Below are 27364 nucleotides of genomic sequence, written 5' to 3' on the forward strand. Positions count from 1 at the left end.
TCAGCAACTTAGGCGTATTAAATAGCATTATTAAATAGGTTTATTTCTGCAACATAGACTTATTAAATAGACTTATTAAATAGGCTTATTAAATAGGCTTATTAAATAGGCTTATTAAATAGGCTTATTAAATAGACTTATTAAATAGCCTCATTAAATAGGCTTATTTTAGCAACTTAGGCTTATTAAATAGGCTTATTTCAGCAACTTAGACTTATTAAATAGGCTTATTTCAGCAACTTATGCTTATTAAATATACTTATTTCAGCAACTTAGGCTTATTAAATAGGCTTATTTCAGCAACTTAGACTTATTAAATAGCCTTATTTCAGCAACTTAGGCTTATTAGATAGGCTTATCTCAGCAACTTAGGCTTATTAAATAGCGTTATTTCAGCAACTTAGACTTATTAAATAGGCTTATTTCAGCAACTTAGGCTTATTAAATAGGCTTATTCAGCAACTTAGGCTTATTAAATAGGCTCATTAAATAGGCTTATTTCAGCAACTTAGGCTTATTAAATAGGCTTATTCAGCAACTTAGGCTTATTAAATAGGCTCATTAAATACTTATTAAATAGGCTCATTAAACAGGCTTATTAAATAGACTTATTAAATAGGCTCAATAAGTAGGCTTATTAAATAGGCTCATTAAATATGCTCAATAAATAGGCTCATTAAATAGGCTCAATAAATAGGCTTATTAAATAGGCGCATTAAATACTTATTAAATAGGCTTATTAATTAGACTTATTAAATAGACTTATTAAATAGGCTTATTAAATAGACTTATTAAATAGGCTAATTAAAAAGGCTTATTAAATAGACTTATTAAATAGCCTCATTAAATACTTATTAAATAGGCTTATTAATTAGACTTATTAAAGAGACTTATTAAATAGGTGTATTAAATAGACTTATTAAATAGGCTTAATAAATAGGCTTATTAAATAGGGTTATTAAATAGGTTATTAAATAGGCTTTTTAAATAGGCTTATTAAATAGGCTCAATAAATAGGCTTACTAAATAGGCTCAATAAATAGGCTTATTAAATAGGCTCAATAAAGAGGCTTATTAAATAGGCTCAATAAATAGGCTTATTAAATAGGCTCATTAAATACTTATTAAATAGGCTTATTAATTAGACTTATTAAATAGACTTATTAAATAGACTTATTAAATAGGCTTATTAAATAGACTTTATTAAATAGGCTTATTAATAAGGCTTATTAAATAGAATTAATAAATAGGCTCATTAAATACTTATTAAATAGGCTTATTAATTAGACTTATTAAATAGACTTATTAAATAGGTTTATTAAATAGGCGTATTAAATAGGCTTATTAAATAGGCGTATTAAATAGGCTTATTAAATAGGCTTATTAAATGGACTTATTAAATAGCCTCATTAAATAGGCTTATTTTAGCAACTTAGGCTTATTAAATAGGTTTATTTCAGCAACTTAGACTTATTAAATAGCCTTATTAAATAGGCTTATTTCAGCAACTTAGGCTTATTAAATAGGCATATTTCAGCAACTTACGCTAATTTAATAGCCTTATTTCAGCAACTTAGGCTTATTAAAAAGGCTCATTTCAGCAACTTAAGCTTATTAAATAGCCTTATTTCAGCAACGTAGACTTATTAAATAGGCTTATTCAGCAACTTAGGCTTATTAAATAGCCTTATTTTAGCAACGTAGACTTATTAAATATGCTTATTCAGCAACTTGGGCTTATTAAATAGCCTTATTAAATAGGCATATTTCAGCAACTTAGGCTTATTAAATATGCTTATTTCAGCAACTTAGGCGTATTAAATAGCATTATTAAATAGGTTTATTTCTGCAACATAGACTTATTAAATAGACTTATTAAATAGGCTTATTAAATAGGCTTATTAAATAGGCTTATTAAATAGGCTTATTAAATAGACTTATTAAATAGCCTCATTAAATAGGCTTATTTTAGCAACTTAGGCTTATTAAATAGGCTTATTTCAGCAACTTAGACTTATTAAATAGGCTTATTTCAGCAACTTATGCTTATTAAATATACTTATTTCAGCAACTTAGGCTTATTAAATAGGCTTATTTCAGCAAATTAGACTTATTAAATAGCCTTATTTCAGCAACTTAGGCTTATTAGATAGGCTTATCTCAGCAACTTAGGCTTATTAAATAGCGTTATTTCAGCAACTTAGACTTATTAAATAGGCTTATTTCAGCAACTTAGGCTTATTAAATAGGCGCATTAAATAGGCTTATTTCAGCAACTTAGGCTTATTAAATAGGCTTATTCAGCAACTTAGGCTTATTAAATATACTTATTTCAGCAACTTAGGCTTATTAAATAGGCTTATTTCAGCAAATTAGACTTATTAAATAGCCTTATTTCAGCAACTTAGGCTTATTAGATAGGCTTATCTCAGCAACTTAGGCTTATTAAATAGCGTTATTTCAGCAACTTAGACTTATTAAATAGGCTTATTTCAGCAACTTAGGCTTATTAAATAGGCGCATTAAATAGGCTTATTTCAGCAACTTAGGCTTATTAAATAGGCTTATTCAGCAACTTAGGCTTATTAAATAGGCTCATTAAATACTTATTAAATAGGCTCATTAAACAGGCTTATTAAATAGACTTATTAAATAGGCTCAATAAATAGGCTTATTAAATAGGCTCATTAAATATGCTCAATAAATAGGCTCATTAAATAGGCTCAATAAATAGGCTTATTAAATAGGCGCATTAAATACTTATTAAATAGGCTTATTAATTAGACTTATTAAATAGACTTATTAAATAGGCTTATTAAATAGACTTATTAAATAGGCTAATTAAAAAGGCTTATTAAATAGACTTATTAAATAGGCTCATTAAATACTTATTAAATAGGCTTATTAAATAGACTTATTAAATAGGCTAATTAAAAAGGCTTATTAAATAGACTTATTAAATAGGCTCATTAAATACTTATTAAATAGGCTTATTAATTAGACTTATTAAATAGACTTATTAAATAGGCGTATTAAATAGACTTATTAAATAGGCTTAATAAATAGGCTTATTAAATAGGCTTATTAAATAGGCTTATTAAATAGGCTTATTAAATAGGCTTATTAAATAGGCTCAATAAATAGGCTTACTAAATAGGCTCAATAAATAGGCTTATTAAATAGGCTCAATAAAGAGGCTTATTAAATAGGCTCAATAAATAGGCTTATTAAATAGGCTCATTAAATACTTATTAAATAGGCTTATTAAATAGACTTATTAAATAGACTTATTAAATAGGCTTATTAAATAGACTTTATTAAATAGCCTTATTAATAAGGCTTATTAAATATAATTAATAAATAGGCTCATTAAATACTTATTAAATAGGTTTATTAAATAGGCGTATTAAATAGGCTTATTAAATAGGCATATTAGATAGGCTTATTAAATGGACTTATTAAATAGCCTCATTAAATAGGCTCATTTTAGCAACTTAGGCTTATTAAATAGGTTTATTTCAGCAACTTAGACTTATTAAATAGCCTTATTAAATAGGCTTATTTCAGCAACTTAGGCTTTTTAAATATGCTTATTTCAGCAACTTAGGCTCATTAAATAGCCTTATTAAATAGGCTTATTTCAGCAACTTAGGCTTATTAAATAACCTTATTAAATAGGCTTATTTTAGCAACTTAGACTTATTAAATCGACTTATTAAATAGACATTTCAGCAACTTAGGCTCATTAAATATGCTTATGAAATATGCTTATTTCTGCAACTTAGACTTATTAGATAGGCCTATTAAATAGGCTTATTTTAGCAACTTAGGCTTATTAAATATGCTTATTTCAGCAAATTAGGCGTATTAAATAACATTATTAAATAGGTTTATTTCTGCAACTTAGGCTTATTAAATATGCTTATTTCATCAACTTATGCTTATTAAATAGCCTTATTAAACAGGTTTATTTCAGCAATTTAGGCTTATTAAATAGCATTTTTAAATAGGTTTATTTCAGCAACTTAGACTTTTTAAATAGACCTTTTTATATAGGCTTAGTTCAGCAACGTAGGCTTATTAAATAGGCTTATTTCAGCAACTTATGCTTATTAAATAGCCTTATTAATCAGGTTTATTTCAGCAACTTAGGCGTATTAAATAGCATTTTTTAATAGGTTTATTTCAGCAACTTAGACTTATTAAATAGACCTTTTTAAATAGGCTCAGTTCAGAAACTTAGGCTTTTTAAATAGGCTTATTTCAGCAACTTAGACTTATTTTAAAGCCTTATTTCAGCAACTTAGGCTTATGAAATAGGCTTATTTCAGCAACTTAGGCTTATGAAATAGGCTTTTCAGCAACTTAGGCTTATTAAATAGGCTTATTTCAGCAACTTAGACTTATTAAATAGCCTCATTAAATAGGCTTATTTTAGCAACTGAGACTTATTAAATCGACTTATTAAATAGACATTTCAGCAACTTAGGCTCATTAAATAGGCTAATGAAATATGCTTATTTCTGCAAGTTAGACTTATTAGATAGGCCTATTAAATAGGCTTATTTCAGCAACTTAGGCTTATTAAATAGGCTTATTTCAGCAACTTAGGCTTATTAAATAGCCTTATTTCAGCAACTTAGACTTATTAAATAGGCTTATTCAGGAACTTAGGCTTATTAAATAGCCTTATTAAATAGGCTTATTTCAGCAACTTAGGCTTATTAAATAGGCTTATTTCAGCAACTTAGACTTATTAAAAAGGCTTATTTCAGCAACATAGACTTATTAAATAGGCTTATTCAGAAACTTAGGCTTATTAAATAGGCTTATTTCAGCAACTTAGACTTATTAAATAGGCCTATTAAATAGGCTTATTAAATAGACTGATTAAATAGGCTCATTAAATAGGCTTATTAAATAGGCTTATTAAATAGGCTTATTAAATAGGTTCAATAAATAGGCTTATTAAATAGGCTTATTAAATAGGCTTATTAAATATGCTTATTAAATAGGCTTAAATAATAGACTTAATAAATAACTTCATTAAATAGGCTTATTTTAACAACTTAGGCTTTTAAATAGGTTTATTTCTGCAACTTCGACTTATTAAATAGCCTTATTAAATAGGCTTATTTCAGCAACTTAGGCTTATTAAATAGGCTTATTTCAGCAACTTATGCTTATTAAATAGCCTTATTAACAGGTTTATTTCAGCAACTTAGGCTTATTAAATATAATTTTAAAATAGGTTTATTTCACCAACTTAGACTTATTAAATATACCTTTAAAATAGGCTTAGTTCAGAAACTTCGTCTTATTAAATAGGCTTATTTCAGCAACTTAGGCTCATTAAATAGCCTTATTAAATAGGCTCATTTCAGCAACTTAGGCTTATTAAATAGCATTATTTCAGCAACTTAGACTTATTAAATAGGCTTATTTCAGCAACTTAGGCTTATTAAATAGGCTTATTCAGCAACTTAGGCTTATTAAATAGGCTCATTAAATAGGCTTATTTCAGCAACTTAGGCTTATTAAATAGGCTTATTCAGCAACTTAGGCTTATTAAATAGGCTTATTCAGCAACTTAGGCTTATTAAATAGGCTCATTAAATACTTATTAAATAGGCTCATTAAACAGGCTTATTAAATAGACTTATTAAATAGGCTCAATAAGTAGGCTTATTAAATAGGCTCATTAAATATGCTCAATAAATAGGCTCATTAAATAAGCTCAATAAATAGGCTTATTAAATAGGCACATTAAATACTTATTAAATAGGCTTATTAATTAGACTTATTAAATAGACTTATTAAATAGGCTTATTAAATAGACTTATTAAATAGGCTCATTAAATACTTATTAAATAGGCTTATTAATTAGACTTATTAAATAGACTTATTAAATAGGCGTATTAAATAGACTTATTAAATAGGCTTAATAAATAGGCTTATTAAATAGGCTTATTAAATAGGCTTATTAAATAGGCTTATTAAATAGGCTTATTAAATAAACTCAATAAATAGGCTTACTAAATAGGCTCAATAAATAGGCTTATTAAATAGGCTCAATAAAGAGGCTTATTAAATAGGCTCAATAAATAGGCGTATTAAATAGGCACATTAAATATTTATTAAATAGGCTTATTAATTAGACTTATTAAATAGACTTATTAAATAGACTTATTAAATAGGCTTATTAAATAGACTTTATTAAATAGGCTTATTAATGAGGCTTATTAAATAGAATTAATAAATAGGCTCATTAAATACTTATTAAATAGGCTTATTAATTAGACTTATTAAATAGACTTATTAAATAGGTTTATTAAATAGGCGTATTAAATAGGCTTATTAAATAGGCGTATTAAATAGGCTTATTAAATAGACTTATTAAATAGACTTATTAAATAGGCTTATTAAATAGACTTTATTAAATAGCCTTATTAATAAGGCTTATTAAATATAATTAATAAATAGGCTCATTAAATACTTATTAAATAGGTTTATTAAATAGGCGTATTAAATAGGCTTATTAAATAGGCATATTAGATAGGCTTATTAAATGGACTTATTAAATAGCCTCATTAAATAGGCTCATTTTAGCAACTTAGGCTTATTAAATAGGTTTATTTCAGCAACTTAGACTTATTAAATAGCCTTATTAAATAGGCTTATTTCAGCAACTTAGGCTTTTTAAATAGGCTTATTTCAGCAACTTAGGCTCATTAAATAGCCTTATTAAATAGGCTTATTTCAGCAACTTAGGCTTTTTAAATAACCTTATTAAATAGGCTTATTTTAGCAACTTAGACTTATTAAATCGACCTATTAAATAGACATTTCAGCAACTTAGGCTCATTAAATATGCTTATGAAATATGCTTATTTCTGCAACTTAGACTTATTAGATAGGCCTATTAAATAGGCTTATTTTAGCAACTTAGGCTTATTAAATATGCTTATTTCAGCAAATTAGGCGTATTAAATAACATTATTAAATAGGTTTATTTCTGCAACTTAGGCTTATTAAATAGGCTTATTTCAGCAACTTATGCTTATTAAATAGCCTTATTAAACAGGTTTATTTCAGCAATTTAGGCTTATTAAATAGCATTTTTAAATAGGTTTATTTCAGCAACTTAGACTTTTTAAATATACCTTTTTATATAGGCTTAGTTCAGCAACCTAGGCTTATTAAATAGGCTTATTTCAGCAACTTATGCTTATTAAATAGCCTTATTAATCAGGTTTATTTCAGCAACTTAGGCGTATTAAATAGCATTTTTTAATAGGTTTATTTCAGCAACTTAGACTTATTAAATAGACCTTTTTAAATAGGCTCAGTTCAGAAACTTTGGCTTTTTAAATAGGCTTATTTCAGCAACTTAGACTTATTTTAAAGCCTTATTTCAGCAACTTAGGCTTATGAAATAGGCTTATTTCAGCAACTTAGGCTTATGAAATAGGCTTTTCAGCAACTTAGGCTTATTAAATAGGCTTATTTCAGCAACTTAGACTTATTAAATAGCCTCATTAAATAGGCTTATTTTAGCCACTGAGACTTATTAAATCGACTTATTAAATAGACATTTCAGCAACTTAGGCTCATTAAATAGGCTAATGAAATATGCTTATTTCTGCAAGTTAGACTTATTAGATAGGCCTATTAAATAGGCTTATTTCAGCAACTTAGGCTTATTAAATAGGCTTATTTCAGCAACTTAGGCTTATTAAATAGCCTTATTTCAGCAACTTAGACTTATTAAATAGGCTTATTCAGGAACTTAGGCTTATTAAATAGCCTTATTAAATAGGCTTATTTCAGCAACTTAGGCGTATTAAATAGGCTTATTTCAGCAACTTAGACTTATTAAAAAGGCTTATTTCAGCAACGTAGACTTATTAAATAGGCTTATTCAGAAACTTAGGCTTATTAAATAGGCTTATTTCAGCAACTTAGACTTATTAAATAGGCCTATTAAATAGGCTTATTAAATAGACTGATTAAATAGGCTCATTAAATAGGCTTATTAAATAGGCTTATTAAATAGGCTTATTAAATAGGTTCAATAAATAGGCTTATTAAATAGGCTTATTAAATAGGCTTATTAAATATGCTTATTAAATAGGCTTATTAAATAGACTTATTAAATAACCTCATTAAATAGGCTTATTTTAACAACTTAGGCTTTTAAATAGGTTTATTTCTGCAACTTAGACTTATTAAATAGCCTTATTAAATAGGCTTATTTCAGCAACTTAGGCTTATTAAATAGGCTTATTTCAGCAACTTATGCTTATTAAATAGCCTTATTAACAGGTTTATTTCAGCAACTTAGGCTTATTAAATATCATTTTAAAATAGGTTTATTTCAGCAACTTAGACTTATTAAATATACCTTTTAAATAGGCTTAGTTCAGAAACTTCGTCTTATTAAATAGGCTTATTTCAGCAACTTAGGCTCATTAAATAGCCTTATTAAATAGGCCTATTTCAGCAACTTAGGCTTATTAAATAGCCTTATTAAATAGGATTATTTTAGCAACTTAGACTTATTAAATCGACTTATTAAATAGACATTTCAGCAACTTAGGCTCATTAAATAGGCTTATGAAATATGCTTATTTCTTCAACTTAGACTTATTAGATAGGCCTATTAAATAGGCTTATTTTAGCAACTAAGGCTTATTAAATATGCTTATTTCAGCAACTTAGGCGTATTAAATAGCATTATTAAATAGGCTTATTTCTGCAACATAGACTTATTAAATAGACTTATTTAATAGGCTTATTAAATAGGCTTATTAAATAGGCTTATTAAATAGGCTTATTAAATAGACTTATTAAATAGCCTCATTAAATAGGCTTATTTTAGCAACTTAGGGTTATTAAATAGGCTTATTTCAGCAACTTAGACTTATTAAATAGCCTTATTTCAGCAACTTAGGCTTATTAAATAGGCTCATTTCAGCAACTTAAGCTTATTAAATAGCCTTATTTCAGCAACTTAGACTTATTAAATAGGCTTATTTCAGCAACTTACGCTGATTAAATAGGCTCATTTCAGCAACTTAGGCTTATTAAATAGGCTCATTAAATAGGCTTATTTCAGCAACTTAGGCTTATTAAATAGGCTTATTCAGCAACTTAGGCTTATTAAATAGGCTCATTAAATACTTATTAAATAGGCTCATTAAACAGGCTTATTAAATAGACTTATTAAATAGGCTCAATAAATAGGCTTATTAAATAGGCTCATTAAATATGCTCAATAAATAGGCTCATTAAATAGGGTCAATAAATAGGCTTATTAAATAGGCGCATTAAATACTTATTAAATAGGCTTATTAATTAGACTTATTAAATAGACTTTTTAAATAGGCTTATTAAATAGACTAATTAAATAGGCTAATTAAAAAGGCTTATTAAATAGACTTATTAAATAGGCTCATTAAATACTTATTAAATAGGCTTATTAATTAGACTTATTAAATAGACTTATTAAATAGGCTTATTAAATAGACTTATTAAATAGGCTTAATAAATAGGCTTATTAAATAGGCTTATTAAATAGGCTTATTAAATAGGCTTATTAAATAGGCTCAATAAATAGGCTTACTAAATAGGCTCAATAAATAGGCTTATTAAATAGGCTCAATAAATAGGCTTATTAAATAGGCTCAATAAATAGGCTTATTAAATAGGCTCATTAAATACTTATTAAATAGGCTTATTAAATAGACTAATTAAATAGACTTATTAAATAGGATTATTAAATAGACTTTATTAAATAGGCTTATTAATAAGGCTTATTAAATAGAATTAATAAATAGGCTCATTAAATACTTATTAAATAGGTTTATTAAATAGGCGTATTAAATAGGCTTATTAAATAGGCGTATTAAATAGGCTTATTAAATAGGCTTATTAAATGGACTTATTAAATAGCCTCATTAAATAGGCTTATTTTAGCAACTTAGGCTTATTAAATAGGTTTATTTCAGCAGCTTAGACTTATTAAATAGCCTTATTAAACAGGTTTATTTCAGCAATTTAGGCTTATTAAATAGCATTTTTAAATAGGTTTATTTCAGCAACTTAGACTTTTTAAATAGACCTTTTTATATAGGCTTAGTTCAGCAACGTAGGCTTACTAAATAGGCTTATTTCAGCAACTTATGCTTATTAAATAGCCTTATTAATCAGGTTTATTTCAGCAACTTAGGCGTATTAAATAGCATTTTTAAATAGGTTTATTTCAGCAACTTAGACTTATTAAATAGACCTTTTTAAATAGGCTTATTTCAGCAACTTAGGCTCATTAAATAGCCTCATTAAATAGGCTTATTTTAGCAACTTAGACTTATTAAATCGACTTATTAAATAGACATTTCAGCAACTTAGGCTCATTAAATAGGCTAATGAAATATGCTTATTTCTGCAACTTAGACTTATTAGATAGGCCTATTAAATAGGCTTATTTCAGCAACTTAGGCTTATTAAATAGGCTTATTTCAGCAACTTAGGCTTATTAAATAGCCTTATTTCAGCAACTTAGACTTATTAAATAGGCTTATTCAGGAACTTAGGCTTATTAAATAGCCTTCTTAAATAGGCTTATTTCAGCAACTTAGGCTTATTAAATAGACTTATTTCAGCAACTTAGACTTATTAAAAAGGCTTATTTCAGCAACGTAGACTTATTAAATAGGCTTATTCAGCAACTTAGGCTTATTAAATAGGCTTATTTCAGCAACTTAGACTTATTAAATAGGCCTATTAAATAGGCTTATTAAATAGACTGATTAAATAGGCTCATTAAATACTTATTAAATAGGCTTATTAAATAGGCTTATTAAATAGACTTATTAAATAGGCTCAATAAATAGGCTTATTAAATAGGCTTATTAAATAGGCTTATTAAATAGGTTCAATAAATAGGCTTATTAAATAGGCTTATTAAATATGCTTATTAAATAGGCTTATTAAATAGACTTATTAAATAACCTCATTAAATAGGCTTATTTTAACAACTTAGGCTTTTTAAATAGGTTTATTTCTGCAACTTAGACTAATTAAATAGCCTTATTAAATAGGTTTATTTCAGCAACTTAGGCTTATTAAATAGGCTTATTTCAGCAACTTATGCTTATTAAATAGCCTTATTAACAGGTTTATTTCAGCAACTTAGGCTTATTAAATAGCATTTTAAAATAGGTTTATTTCAGCAACTTAGACTTATTAAATATACCTTTTAAATAGGCTTAGTTCAGAAACTTCGTCTTATTAAATAGGCTTATTTCAGCAACTTAGGCTCATTAAATAGCATTTTTAAATAGGTTTATTTCAGCAACTTAAACTTATTATATAGACGTTTTTATATAGGCTTAGTTCACCAATGTAGGCTTATTAAATAGGCTTATTTCAGCAACTTATGCTTATTAAATAGCCTTATTAATCAGGTTTATTTCAGCAACTTAGGCGTATTAAATAGCATTTTTAAATAGGTTTATTTCAGCAACTTAGACTTATTAAATAGACCTTTTTTAAATAGGCTTAGTTCAGAAACTTAGGCTTATTAAATAGGCTTATTTCAGCAACTTAGGCTCATTAAATAGGCTTATTTCAGCAACTTAGGTTTATTAAATAGCCTTATTAAATAGGCTTATTTTAGCAACTTAGACTTATTAAATCGACTAGTTAAATAGACATTTCAGCAACTTAGGCTCATTAAATAGGCTTATGAAATATGCTTATTTCTGCAACTTAGACGTATTAGATAGGCCTATTAAATAGGCTTATTTCAGCAACTTAGGCTTACTAAATAGGCTTATTCCAGCAACTTAGACTTATTAAATAGCCTTATTTCATCAACTTATGCTTATTAAATAGGCTTATTTCAGCAACTTAGGCTTATTAAATAGCCTTATTAAATAGGCTTATTTCAGCAACTTGGGCTTATTAAATAGGCTTATTTCAGCAACTTAGGCTTAATAAAAATAGGCTTATTCAGCAACTTAGGCTCATTAAATAGGCTAATTAAATAGACTTATTTCAGCAACTTAGGCTTATTAAATAGGCTTATTCAGCAACTTAGGCTTATTAAATAGGCTCATTAAATACTTATTAAATAGGCTTATTAAACAGGCTTATTAAATAGACTTATTAAATAGGCTCAATAAATAGGCTTATTAAATAGGCTCATTAAATCGGTGTAATAAATAGGCTTATTAAATAGGTTTATTAAATTGGCTTATTAAATAGGCTTATTAAATAGGCTCAATAAATAGGCTTAATAAATAGGCTCATTGAATACTCTTTAAATAGGCTTATTAAATAGACTTATTAAATAGACTTATAAATAGGCTTATTAAATAGGCTTATTAAATAGGCTTATTAAATAGGCTTATTAAATAGACTTATTAAATAGCCTAATTAAATAGGCTTATTTTAGCAGCTTAGGGTTATTAAATAGGCTTATTTCAGCAACTTAGACTTATTAAATAGCCTTATTTCAGCAACTTAGGCTGATTAAATAGGCTCATTTCAGCAACTTAAGCTTATTAAATATACTTATTTCAGCAACATAGGCTTATTAAATAGGCTTATTTCAGCAACTTAGACTTATTAAATAGCCTTATTTCAGCAACTTAGGCTTATTAAATAGGCTTATTTCAGCAACTTAGGCTTATTAAATAGCGTTATTTCAGCAACTTAGACTTATTAAATAGGCTTATTTCAGCAACTTAGGCTTATTAAATAGGCTTATTCAGCAACTTAGGCTTATTAAATAGGCTTATTAAATAGGCTTATTTCAGCAACTCAGGCTTATTAAATAGGCTTATTCAGCAACTTAGGCTTATTAAATAGGCTCATTAAATACTTATTAAATAGGCTTATTAAACAGGCTTATTAAATAGACTTATTAAATAGGCTCAATAAATAGGCTTATTAAATAGGCTCATTAAATATGCTTAATAAATAGGCTTATTAAATAGGCTTATTAAATAGGCTTATTAAATAGACTTATTAAATAGGCTTATTAAATAGGCTTATTAAATAGGCTTAATAAATAGGCTTATTAAATAGGCTCAATAAACTTATTAAATAGACTTATTAAATAGGCATATTAAATAGGCTTATTAAATAGGCTTATTAAATAGGCTTATTAAATAGACTTATTAAATAGCCTCATTAAATAGGCTTATTTTAGCAACTTAGGCTTATTAAATAGGCTTATTTCAGCAACTTAGACTTATTAAATAGCCTTATTTCAGCAACTTAGGCTTATTAAAAAGGCTCATTTCAGCAACTTAGGCTTATTAAATAGCCTTATTTCAGCAACATTGACTTATTAAATAGGCTTATTCAGCAACTTAGGCTTATTAAATAGCCTTATTAAATAGGCATATTTTAGCAACTTAGGCTTATTAAATAGGCTTATTTCAGCAAAATAGACTTATTAAAAAGCCTTATTTCAGCAACTTGGGCTTATTAAATATGCTTATTTCAGCAACTTAGGCGTATTAAATAGCATTATTAAATACGTTTATTTCTGCAACTTAGACTTATTAAATAGACTTATTAAATAGGCTTATTAAATAGGCTTATAAAATAGGCTTATTAAATAGGCTTATTAAATAGACTCATTAAATAGCCTCATTAAATAGGCTTATTTTAGCAACTTAGGCTTATTAAAAAGGCTTATTTCAGCAAATTAGACTTATTAAATAGCCTTATTTCAGCAACTTAGGCTTATTAAATAGGCTTATTTCAGCAACTTAGGCTTATTAAATAGCGTTATTTCAGCAACTTAGACTTATTAAATAGGCTTTTTTCAGCAACTTAGGCTTATTAAATAGGCTTATTCTGCAACTTAGGCTTATTAAATAGGCTTATTAAATAGGCTTATTTCAGCAACTCAGGCTTATTAAATAGGCTCATTAAATACTTATTAAATAGGCTTATTAAACAGGCTTATTAAATAGACTTATTAAATAGACTCAATAAATAGGCTTATTAAATAGGCTCATTAAATATGCTTAATAAATAGGCTTATTAAATAGGCGTATTAAATAGGCTTATTAAATAGGCTTATTAAATAGACTTATTAAATAGGCTTATTAAATAGGCTTAATAAATAGGCTTATTAAATAGGCTCAATAAACTTATTAAATAGACTTATTAAATAGGCATATTAAATAGGCTTATTAAATAGGCTTATTAAATAGGCTTATTAAATAGACTTATTAAATAGCCTCATTAAATAGGCTTATTTTAGCAACTTAGGCTTATTAAATAGGCTTATTTCAGCAACTTAGACTTATTAAATAGCCTTATTTCAGCAACTTAGGCTTATTAAAAAGGCTCATTTCAGCAACTTAGGCTTATTAAATAGCCTTATTTCAGCAACGTAGACTTATTAAATAGGCTTATTCAGCAACTTAGGCTTATTAAATAGCCTTATTAAATAGGCATATTTTAGCAACTTAGGCTTATTAAATAGGCTTATTTCAGCAAATTAGACTTATTCAAAAGCCTTATTTCAGCAACTTAGGCTTATTAAATATGCTTATTTCAGCAACGTAGGCGTATTAAATAGCATTATTAAATAGGTTTATTTCTGCAACTTAGACTTATTAAATAGACTTATTAAATAGGCTTATTAAATAGGCTTATTAAATAGGCTTATTAAATAGGCTTATTAAATAGACTTATTAAATAGCCTCATTAAATAGGCTTATTTTAGCAACTTAGGCTTATTAAATAGGCTTATTTCAGCAACTTAGACTTATTAAATAGCCTTATTTCAGCAACTCAGGCGTATTAAATAGGCTCATTAAATACTTATTAAATAGGCTTATTAAACAGGCTTATTAAATAGACTTATTAAATAGGCTCAATAAATAGGTTTATTAAATAGGCTCATTAAATATGCTTAATAAATAGGCTTATTAAATAGGCGTATTAAATAGGCTTATTAAATAGGCTTATTAAATAGACTCATTAAATAAGCTTATTAAATAGGCTTATTAAATAGGCTTAATAAATAGGCTTATTAAATAGGCTCAATAAACTTATTAAATAGACTTATTAAATAGGCATATTAAATAGGCTTATTAAATAGACTTATTAAATAGACACATTAAATAGGCTTATTTTAGCAACTTAGGCTTATTAAATAGGCTTATTTCAGCAACTTAGACTTATTAAATAGCCTTATTTCAGCAACTTAGGCTTATTAAATAGGCTCATTTCAGCAACTTAGGCTTATTAAATAGCCTTATTTCAGCAACGTAGACTTATTAAATAGGCTTATTCAGCAACTTAGGCTTATTAAATAGCCTTATTAAATAGGCATATTTTAGCAACTTAGTCTTATTAAATAGGCTTATTTCAGCAAATTAGACTTATTTAAAAAGCCTTATTTCAGCAACTTAGGCTTATTAAATATGCTTATTTCAGCAACGTAGGCGTATTAAATAGCATTATTAAATAGGTTTATTTCTGCAACTTAGACTTATTAAATAGACTTATTAAATAGGCTTATTAAATAGGCTCATTAAATAGGCTTATTAAATAGGCTTATTAAATAGACTTATTAAATAGCCTCATTAAATAGGCTTATTTCAGCAACTTAGACTTATTAAATAGCCTTATTTCAGCAACTTAGGCTTATTAAATAGGCACATTTCAGCAACTTAAACTTATTAAATAGCCTTATTTTAGCAACTTAGACTTATTAAATAGGCTTATTTCAGCAACTTACGCTGATTAAATAGGCTCATTTCAGCAACTTAGACTTATTAAATAGCCTTATTTCAGCAACTTAGACTTATTAAATAGGCTTATTTCAGCAACTTATGCTTATTAAATATACTTATTTCAGCAACTTAGGCTTATTAAATAGGCTTATTTCATCAACTTAGACTTATTAAATAGCCTTATTTCAGCAACTTAGGCTTATTAGATAGGCTTATCTCAGCAACTTAGGCTTATTAAATAGCGTTATTTCAGCAACTTAGACTTATTAAATAGGCTTATTTCAGCAACTTAGGCTTATTAAATAGGCTTATTCAGCAACTTAGGCTTATTAAATAGGCTTATTAAATAGGCTTATTTCAGCAACTTATGCTTATTAAATAGGCTTATTCAGCAACTTAGGCTTATTAAATAGGATAATTAAATACTTATTAAATAGGCTCATTAAACAGGCTTATTAAATAGACTTATTAAATAGGCTCAATAAATAGGCGTATTAAATAGGCTCATTAAATATGCTTAATAAATAGGCTTATCAACTAGGCTTATTAAATAGGCTCATTAAATAGGCTTATTAAATAGACTTATTAAATAGGCTTATTAAATAGGCTTATTAAATAGGCTTAATAAATAGGCTTATTAAATAGGCTCAATAAATAGGCTTATTAAATAGGCTCATTAAATACTTATTAAATAGGCGTATTAAATAGACTTATTAAATAGACTTATTAAATATGCATATTAAATAGGCTTATTAAATAGGCTTATTAAATAGGCTTATTAAATAGACTTATTAAATAGCCTCATTAAATAGGCTTATTTTAGCAACTTAGACTTATTAAATAGGCTTATTTCAGCAACTTAGACTTATTAAATAGACTTATTTCAGCAACTTAGGCTTATTAAAAAGGCTCATTTCAGCAACTTAGGCTTATTAAATAGCCTTATTTCAGCAACTTAGACTTATTAAATAGGCTTATTCAGCAACTTAGGCTTATCAAATAGCCTTATTAAATAGGCTTATTTCAGCAACTTAGACTTATTAAAAAGCCTTATTTCAGCAACTTAGTCTTATGAAATAGGCTTATTTCAGCAACTTAGGCTTATTAAATAGCCTTATTTCAGCAACGTAGACTTATTAAATAGGCTTATTCAGCAACTTAGGCTTATTAAATAGCCTTATTAAATAGGCATATTTTAGCAACTTAGGCTTATTAAATAGGCTTATTTCAGCAAATTAGACTTATTAAAAAGCCTTATTTCAGCAACTTAGGCTTATTAAATATGCTTATTTCAGCAACTTAGGCGTATTAAATAGCATTATTAAATAGGTTTATTTCTGCAACTTAGACTTATTAAATATACCTTTTTAAATAGGCTTATTAAATAGGCTTATTAAATAGACTTATTAAATAGCCTCATTAAATAGGCTTATTTTAGCAACTTAGGCTTATTAAATAGGCTTATTTCAGCAACTTAGACTTATTAAATAGCCTTATTTCAGCAACTTAGGCTTATTAAATAGGCTTATTTCAGCAACTTAGGCTTATTAAATAGCGTTATTTCAGCAACTTAGACTTATTAAATAGGCTTTTTTCAGCAACTTAGGCTTATTAAATAGGCTTATTCTGCAACTTAGGCTTATTAAATAGGCTTATTAAATAGGCTTATTTCAACAACTCAGGCTTATTAAATAGGCTCATTAAATACTTATTAAATAGGCTTATTAAACAGGCTTATTAAATAGACTTATTAAATAGGCTCAATAAATAGGCTTATTAAATAGGCTCATTAAATATGCTTAATAAATAGGCTTATTAAATAGGCGTATTAAATAGGCTTATTAAATAGGCTTATTAAATAGACTTATTAAATAGGCTTATTAAATAGGCTTATTAAATAGGCTTAATAAATAGGCTTATTAAATAGGCTCAATAAACTTATTAAATAGACTTATTAAATAGGCATATTAAATAGGCTTATTAAATAGGCTTATTAAATAGGCTTATTAAATTGACTTATTAAATAGCCTCATTAAATAGGCTTATTTTAGCAACTTAGGCTTATTAAATAGGCTTATTTCAGCAACTTAGACTTATTAAATAGCCTTATTTCAGCAACTTAGGCTTATTAAAAAGGCTCATTTCAGCAACTTAGGCTTATTAAATAGCCTTATTTCAGCAACGTAGACTTATTAAATAGACTTATTCAGCAACTTAGGCTTATTATATAGCCTTATTAAATAGGCATATTTTAGCAACTTAGGCTTATTAAATAGGCTTATTTCAGCAACGTAGGTGTATTAAATAGCATTATTAAATAGGTTTATTTCTGCAACTTAGACTTATTAAATAGGCTTATTAAATAGGCTTATAAAATAGGCTTATTAAATAGGCTTATTAAATAGACTTATTAAATAGCCTCATTAAATAGGCTTATTTTAGCAACTTAGGCTTATTAAATAGGCTTATTTCAGCAACTTAGACTTATTAAATAGCCTTATTTCAGCAACTTAGGCTTATTAAATAGGCTTATTTCAGCAACTTAGGCTTATTAAATAGCGTTATTTCAGCAACTTAGACTTATTAAATAGGCTTTTTTCAGCAACTTAGGCTTATTAAATAGGCTTATTCTGCAACTTAGGCTTATTAAATAGGCTTATTAAATAGGCTTATTTCAGCAACTCAGGCTTATTAAATAGGCTCATTAAATACTTATTAAATAGGCTTATTAAACAGGCTTATTAAATAGACTTATTAAATAGGCTCAATAAATAGGCTTATTAAATAGGCTCATTAAATATGCTTAATAAATAGGCTGATTAAATAGGCGTATTAAATAGGCTTATTAAATAGGCTTATTAAATAGACTTATTAAATAGGCTTATTAAATAGGCTTATTAAATAGGCTTAATAAATAGGCTTATTAAATAGGCTCAATAAACTTATTAAATAGACTTATTAAATAGGCATATTAAATAGGCTTATTAAATAGGCTTATTAAATAGGCTTATTAAATAGACTTATTAAATAGCCTCATTAAATAGGCTTATTTTAGCAACTTAGGCTTATTAAATAGGCTTATTTCAGCAACTTAGACTTATTAAATAGCCTTATTTCAGCAACTTAGGCTTATTAAAAAGGCTCATTTCAGCAACTTAGGCTTATTAAATAGCCTTATTTCAGCAACGTAGACTTATTAAATAGGCTTATTCAGCAACTTAGGCTTATTATATAGCCTTATTAAATAGGCTTATTTTAGCAACTTAGGCTTATTAAATATGCTTATTTCAGCAACTTAGGCGTATTAAATAGCATTATTAAATAGGTTTATTTCTGCAACATAGACTTATTAAATAGACTTATTTAATAGGCTTATTAAATAGGTTTATTAAATAGGCTTATTAAATAGGCTTATTAAATAGACTTATTAAATAGCCTCATTAAATAGGCTTATTTTAGCAACTTAGGCTTATTAAATAGGCTTTTTTCAGCAACTTAGACTTATTAAATAGCCTTATTTCAGCAACTTAGGCTTATTAAATAGGCTCATTTCAGCAACTTAAGCTTATTAAATAGCCTTATTTCAGCAACTTAGACTTATTAAATAGGCTTATTTCAGCAACTTACGATGATTAAATAGGCTCATTTCAGCAACTTAGACTTATTAAATAGCCTTATTTCAGCAACTTAGACTTATTAAATAGGCTTATTTCAGCAACTTATGCTTATTAAATATACTTATTTCAGCAACTTAGGCTTATTAAATAGGCTTATTTCAGCAACTTAGACTTATTAAATAGCCTTATTTCAGCAACTTAGGCTTATTTGATAGGCTTATCTCAGCAACTTAGGCTTATTAAATAGCGTTATTTCAGCAACTTAGACTTATTAAATAGGCTTATTTCAGCAACTTAGGCTTATTAAATAGGCTTATTCAGCAACTTAGGCTTATTAAATAGGCTCATTAAATAGGCTTATTTCAGCAACTTAGGCTTACTAAATAGGCTTATTCAGCAACTTAGGCTTATTAAATAGGCTCATTAAATACTTATTAAATAGGCTCATTAAACAGGCTTATTAAATAGACTTATTAAATAGGCTCAATAAATAGGCTTATTAAATAGACTCATTAAATATGCTCAATAAATAGGCTCATTAAATAGGCTCAATAAATAGACTTATTAAATAGGCTTAATAAATAGGCTTATTAAATAGGCTTATTAAATAGGCTTATTAAATAGGCTTATTAAATAGGCTCAATAAATAGGCTTACTAAATAGGCTCATTAAATAGGCTCAATAAATAGGCTTATTAAATAGGCTCAATAAATAGGCTTATTAAATAGGCTCATTAAATACTTATTAAATAGGCTTATTAAATAGACTTATTAAATAGACTTATTAAATAGGCTTATTAAATAGACTTTATTAAATAGGCTTATTTATAAGGCTTATTAAATAGAATTAATAAATAGGCTCATTAAATACTTATTAAATAGGTTTATTAAATAGGCGTATTAAATAGGCTTATTTCAGCAACTTAGGCTTATGAAATAGGCTTATTCAGCAACTTAGGCTTATTAAATAGGTTTATTTCAGCAACTTAGACTTATTAAATAGCCTTATTAAATAGGCTTATTTTAGCAACTTAGGCTTATTAAATATGCTTATTTCAGCAACTTAGGCGTATTAAATAACATTATTAAATAGGTTTATTTCTGCAACTTAGACTTATTAAATAGCCTTATTAAATAGGCTTATTTCAGCAACTTAGGCTTATTAAATAGGCTTATTTCAGCAACTTATGCTTATTAAATAGCCTTATTAAACAGGTTTATTTCAGCAATTTAGGCTTATTAAATAGCATTTTTAAATAGGTTTATTTCAGCAACTTAGACTTTTTAAATAGACCTTTTTATATAGGCTTAGTTCTGCAACGTAGGCTTATTAAATAGGCTTATTTCAGCAACTTATGCTTATTAAATAGCCTTATTAATCAGGTTTATTTCAGCAACTTAGGCGTATTAAATAGCATTTTTAAATAGGTTTATTTCAGCAACTTAGACTTATTAAATAGACCTTTTTAAAAAGGCTTAGTTCAGAAACTTAGGCTTATTAAATAGGCTTATTTCAGCAACTTAGGCTCATTAAATAGGCTTATTTCAGCAACTTAGGTTTATTAAATAGCCTTATTAAATAGGCTTATTTTAGCAACTTAGACTTATTAAATCGACTAGTTAAATAGACATTTCAGCAACTTAGGCTCATTAAATAGGCTTATGAAATATGCTTATTTCTGCAACTTAGACGTATTAGATAGGCCTATTAAATAGGCTTATTTCAGCAAATTAGGCTTACTAAATAGGCTTATTCCAGCAACTTAGACTTATTAAATAGCCTTATTTCATCAACTTACGCTTATTAAATAGGCTTATTTCAGCAACTTAGGCTTATTAAATAGCCTTATTAAATAGGCTTATTTCAGCAACTTGGGCTTATTAAATAGGCTTATTTCAGCAACTTAGGCTTAATAAAAATAGGCTTATTCAGCAACTTAGGCTCATTAAATAGGCTAATTAAATAGACTTATTTCAGCAACTTAGGCTTATTAAATAGGCTTATTCAGCAACTTAGGCTTATTAAATAGGCTCATTAAATACTTATTAAATAGGCTTATTAAACAGGCTTATTAAATAGACTTATTAAATAGGCTCAATAAATAGGCTTATTAAATAGGCTCATTAAATCGGCGTAATAAATAGGCTTATTAAATAGGTTTATTAAATTGGCTTATTAAATAGGCTTATTAAATAGGCTCAATAAATAGGCTTAATAAATAGGCTCATTGAATACTCTTTAAATAGGCTTATTAAATAGACTTATTAAATAGACTTATTAAATAGGCTTATTAAATAGGCTTATTAAAAAAGGCTTATTAAATAGGCTTATTAAATAGACTTATTAAATAGCCTAATTAAATAGGCTTATTTTAGCAGCTTAGGGTTATTAAATAGGCTTATTTCAGCAACTTAGACTTATTAAATAGCCTTATTTCAGCAACTTAGGCTTATTAAATAGGCTTATTTCAGCAAATTATGCTTATTAAATAGCCTTATTAACAGGTTTATTTCAGCAACTTAGGCTTATTAAATAGCATTTTAAAATAGGTTTATTTCAGCAACTTAGACTTATTAAATATACCTTTTAAATAGGCTTAGTTCAGAAACTTCGTCTTATTAAATAGGCTTATTTCAGCAACTTAGGCTCATTAAATAGCCTTATTAAATAGGCCTATTTCAGCAACTTAGGCTTATTAAATAGCATTTTTAAATAGGTTTATTTCAGCAACTTAGACTTTTTAAATAGACCTTTTATATAGGCTTAGTTCTGCAACGTAGACTTATTAAATAGGCTTATTTCAGCAACTTATGCTTATTAAATAGCCTTATTAATCAGGTTTATTTCAGCAACTTAGGCGTATTAAATAGCATTTTTAAATAGGTTTATTTCAGCAACTTATACTTATTAAATATACCTTTTTAAAAAAGGCTTAGTTCAGAAACTTAGGCTTATTAAATAGGCTTATTTCAGCAACTTAGGCTCATTAAATAGGCTTATTTCAGCAACTTAGGTTTATTAAATAGCCTTATTAAATAGGCTTATTTTAGCAACTTAGACTTATTAAATCGACTAGTTAAATAGACATTTCATCAACTTAGGCTCATTAAATAGGCTTATGAAATATGCTTATTTCTGCAACTTAGACGTATTAGATAGGCCTATTAAATAGGCTTATTCCAGCAACTTAGACTTATTAAATAGCCTTATTTCATCAACTTACGCTTATTAAATAGGCTTATTTCAGCAACTTAGGCTTATTAAATAGCCTTATTAAATAGGCTTATTTCAGCAACTTGGGCTTATTAAATAGGCTTATTTCAGCAACTTAGGCTTAATAAAAATAGGCTTATTCAGCAACTTAGGCTCATTAAATAGGCTAATTAAATAAACTTATTTCAGCAACTTAGGCTTATTAAATAGGCTTATTCAGCAACTTAGGCTTATTAAATAGGCTCATTAAATACTTATTAAATAGGCTTATTAAACAGGCTTATTAAATAGACTTGTTAAATAGGCTCAATAAATAGGCTTATTAAATAGGCTCATTAAATCGGCGTAATAAATAGGCTTATTAAATAGGTTTATTAAATTGGCTTATTAAATATTCTTATTAAATAGGCTCAATAAATAGGCTTAATAAATAGGCTCATTGAATACTCTTTAAATAGGCTTATTAAATAGACTTATTAAATAGACTTATTAAATAGGCTTATTAAATAGGCTTATTAAAAAAGGCTTATTAAATAGGTTTATTAAATAGACTTATTAAATAGCCTAATTAAATAGGCTTATTTTAGCAGCTTAGGGTTATTAAATAGGCTTATTTCAGCAACTTAGACTTATTAAATAGCCTTATTTCAGCAACTTAGGCTTATTAAATAGGCTTATTTCAGCAAATTATGCTTATTAAATAGCCTTATTAACAGGTTTATTTCAGCAACTTAGGCTTATTAAATAGCATTTTAAAATAGGTTTATTTCAGCAACTTAGACTTATTAAATATACCTTTTAAATAGGCTTAGTTCAGAAACTTCGTCTTATTAAATAGGCTTATTTCAGCAACTTAGGCTCATTAAATAGCCTTATTAAATAGGCCTATTTCAGCAACTTAGGCTTATTAAATAGCCTTATTAAATAGGATTATTTTAGCAACTTAGACTTATTAAATCGACTTATTAAATAGACATTTCAGCAACTTAGGCTCATTAAATAGGCTTATGAAATATGCTTATTTCTTCAACTTAGACTTATTAGATAGGCCTATTAAATATACTTATTTTAGCAACTTAGGCTTATTAAATATGCTTATTTCAGCAACTTAGGCGTATTAAATAGCATTATTAAATAGGTTTATTTCTGCAACATAGACTTATTAAATAGACTTATTTAATAGGCTTATTAAATAGGCTTATTAAATAGGCTTATTAAATATGCTTATTAAATAGACTTATTAAATAGCCTCATTAAATATGCTTATTTTAGCAACTTAGGCTTATTAAATAGGCTTATTTCAGCAACTTAGACTTATTAAATAGCCTTATTTCAGCAACTTAGGCTTATTAAATAGGCTCATTTCAGCAACTTAGGCTTATTAAATAGGCTCATTTCAGCAACTTAAGCTTATTAAATAGCCTTATTTCAGCAACTTAGACATATTAAATAGGCTTATTTCAGCAACTTACGCTGATTAAATAGGCTCATTTCAGCAACTTAGACTTATTAAATAGCCTTATTTCAGGAACTTAGACTTATTAAATAGGCTTATTTCAGCAACTTATGCTTATTAAATATACTTATTTAAGCAACTTAGGCTTATTAAATAGGCTTATTTCAGCAACTTAGACTTATTAAATAGCCTTATTTCAGCAACTTAGGCTTATTAGATAGGCTTATCTCAGCAACTTAGGCTTATTAAATAGCGTTATTTCTGCAACTTAGACTTATTAAATAGGCTTATTTCAGCAACTTAGGCTTATTAAATAGGCTTATTCAGCAACTTAGGCTTATTAAATAGGCTCATTAAATAGGCTTATTTCAGCAACTTAGGCTTATTAAATAGGCTTATTCAGCAACTTAGGCTTATTAAATAGGCTCATTAAATACTTATTAAATAGGCTCATTAAACAGGCTTATTAAATAGACTTATTAAATAGGCACAATAAATAGGCTTATTAAATAGGCTCATTAAATATGCTCAATAAATAGGCTCATTAAATAGGCTCAATAAATAGGCTTATTAAATAGGCACATTAAATACTTATTAAATAGGCTTATTAATTAGACTTATTAAATAGACTTATTAAATAGGCTTATTAAATAGACTTATTAAATAGGCTAATTAAAAAGGCTTATTATAAAGACTTATTAAATAGGCTCATTAAATACTTATTAAATAGGCTTATTAATTAGACTTATTAAATAGACTTATTAAATAGGCTTATTAAATAGACTTATTAAATAGGCTTAATAAATAGGCTTATTAAATAGGCTTATTAAATAGGCTTATTAAATAGGCTTATTAAATAGGCTCAATAAATAGGCTTACTAAATAGGCTCAATAAATAGGCTTATTAAATAGGCTCAATAAATAGGCTTATTAAATAGGCTCAATAAATAGGCTTATTAAATAGGCTCATTAAATACTTATTAAATAGGCTTATTAAATAGACTAATTAAATAGACTTATTAAAGAGGCTTATTAAATAGACTTTATTAAATAGGCTTATTAATAAGGCTTATTAAATAGAATTAATAAATAGGCTCATTAAATACTTAATAAATAGGTTTATTAAATAGGCATATTAAATAGGCTTATTAAATAGGCGTATTAAATAGGCTTATTAAATAGGCTTATTAAATGGATTTATTAAATAGCCTCATTAAATAGGCTTATTTTAGCAACTTAGGCTTATTAAATAGGTTTATTTCAGCAACTTAGACTTATTAAATAGCCTTATTAAATAGGCTTATTTTAGCAACTTAGGCTTATTAAATATGCTTATTTCAGCAACTTAGGCGTATTAAATAACATTATTAAATAGGTTTATTTCTGCAACTTAGACTTATTAAATAGCTTTATTAAATAGGCTTATTTCAGCAACTTAGGCTTATTAAATAGGCTTATTTCAGCAACTTATGCTTATTAAATAGCCTTATTAAACAGGTTTATTTCAGCAATTTAGGCTTATTAAATAGCATTTTTAAATAGGTTTATTTCAGCAACTTAGACTTTTTAAATAGACCTTTTTATATAGGCTTAGTTCAGCAACGTAGGCTTATTAAATAGGCTTATTTAAGCAACTTATGCTTATTAAATAGCCTTATTAATCAGGTTTATTTCAGCAACTTAGGCGTATTAAATAGCATTTTTAAATAGGTTTATTTCAGCAACTTAGACTTATTAAATATACCTTTTTAAATAGGCTTAGTTCAGAAACTTAGGCTTTTTAAATAGGCTTATTTCAGCAACTTAGGCTCATTAAATAGCCTCATTAAATAGGCTTATTTTAGCAACTTAGACTTATTCAATCGACTTATTAAATAGACATTTCAGCAACTTAGGCTCATTAAATAGGCTAATGAAATATGCTTATTTCTGCAACTTAGACTTATTAGATAGGCCTATTAAATAGGCTTATTTCAGCAACTTAGGCTTATTAAATAGGCTTATTTCAGCAACTTAGGCTTATTAAATAGCCTTATTTCAGCAACTTAGACTTATTAAATAGGCTTATTCAGGAACTTAGGCTTATTAAATAGCCTTCTTAAATAGGCTTATTTCAGCAACTTAGGCTTATTAAATAGGCTTATTTCAGCAACTTAGACTTATTAAAAAGGCTTATTTCAGCAACGTAGACTTATTAAATAGGCTTATTCAGCAACTTAGGCTTATTAAATAGGCTTATTTCAGCAACTTAGACTTATTAAATAGGCCTATTAAATAGGCTTATTAAATAGACTGATTAAATAGGCTCATTAAATACTTATTAAATAGGCTTATTAAATAGGCTTATTAAATAGACTTATTAAATAGGCTCAATAAATAGGCTTATTAAATAGGCTTATTAAATAGGCTTATTAAATAGGTTCAATAAATAGGCTTATTAAATAGGCTTATTAAATATGCTTATTAAATAGGCTTATTAAATAGACTTATTAAATAACCTCATTAAATAGGCTTATTTTAACAACTTAGGCTTTTTAAATAGGTTTATTTCTGCAACTTAGACTAATTAAATAGCCTTATTAAATAGGTTTATTTCAGCAACTTAGGCTTATTAAATAGGCTTATTTCAGCAACTTATGCTTATTAAATAGCCTTATTAACAGGTTTATTTCAGCAACTTAGGCTTATTAAATAGCATTTTAAAATAGGTTTATTTCAGCAACTTAGACTTATTAAATATACCTTTTAAATAGGCTTAGTTCAGAAACTTCGTCTTATTAAATAGGCTTATTTCAGCAACTTAGGCTCATTAAATAGAATTTTTAAATAGGTTTATTTCAGCAACTTAGACTTATTAAATAGACCTTTTTATATAGGCTTAGTTCACCAATGTAGGCTTATTAAATAGGCTTAGTTCTCCAATGTAGGCTTATTAAATAGCCTTATTAATCAGGTTTATTTCAGCAACTTAGGCGTATTAAATAGCATTTTTAAATAGGTTTATTTCAGCAACTTAGACTTATTAAACAGACCTTTTTAAATATGCTTAGTTCAGAAACTTAGGCTTATTAAATAGGCTTATTCAGCAACTTAGGCTCATTAAATAGGCTTATTTCAGCAACTTAGGTTTATTAAATAGCCTTATTAAATAGGCTTATTTTAGCAACTTAGACTTATTAAATCGACTAGTTAAATAGACATTTCAGCAACTTAGGCTCATTAAATAGGCTTATGAAATATGCTTATTTCTGCAACTTAGACGTATTAGATAGGCCTATTAAATAGGCTTATTTCAGCAACTTAGGCTT

Source organism: Petromyzon marinus, unplaced genomic scaffold, assembly GCF_048934315.1.
Source record: "Petromyzon marinus isolate PM22_M1 ecotype Great Lakes invasive population unplaced genomic scaffold, UKy_Petmar_22M1.pri1.0 PM_G_Scaffold_3, whole genome shotgun sequence".
In the NCBI taxonomy this organism is placed as follows: Eukaryota; Metazoa; Chordata; class Hyperoartia; order Petromyzontiformes; family Petromyzontidae; genus Petromyzon; species Petromyzon marinus.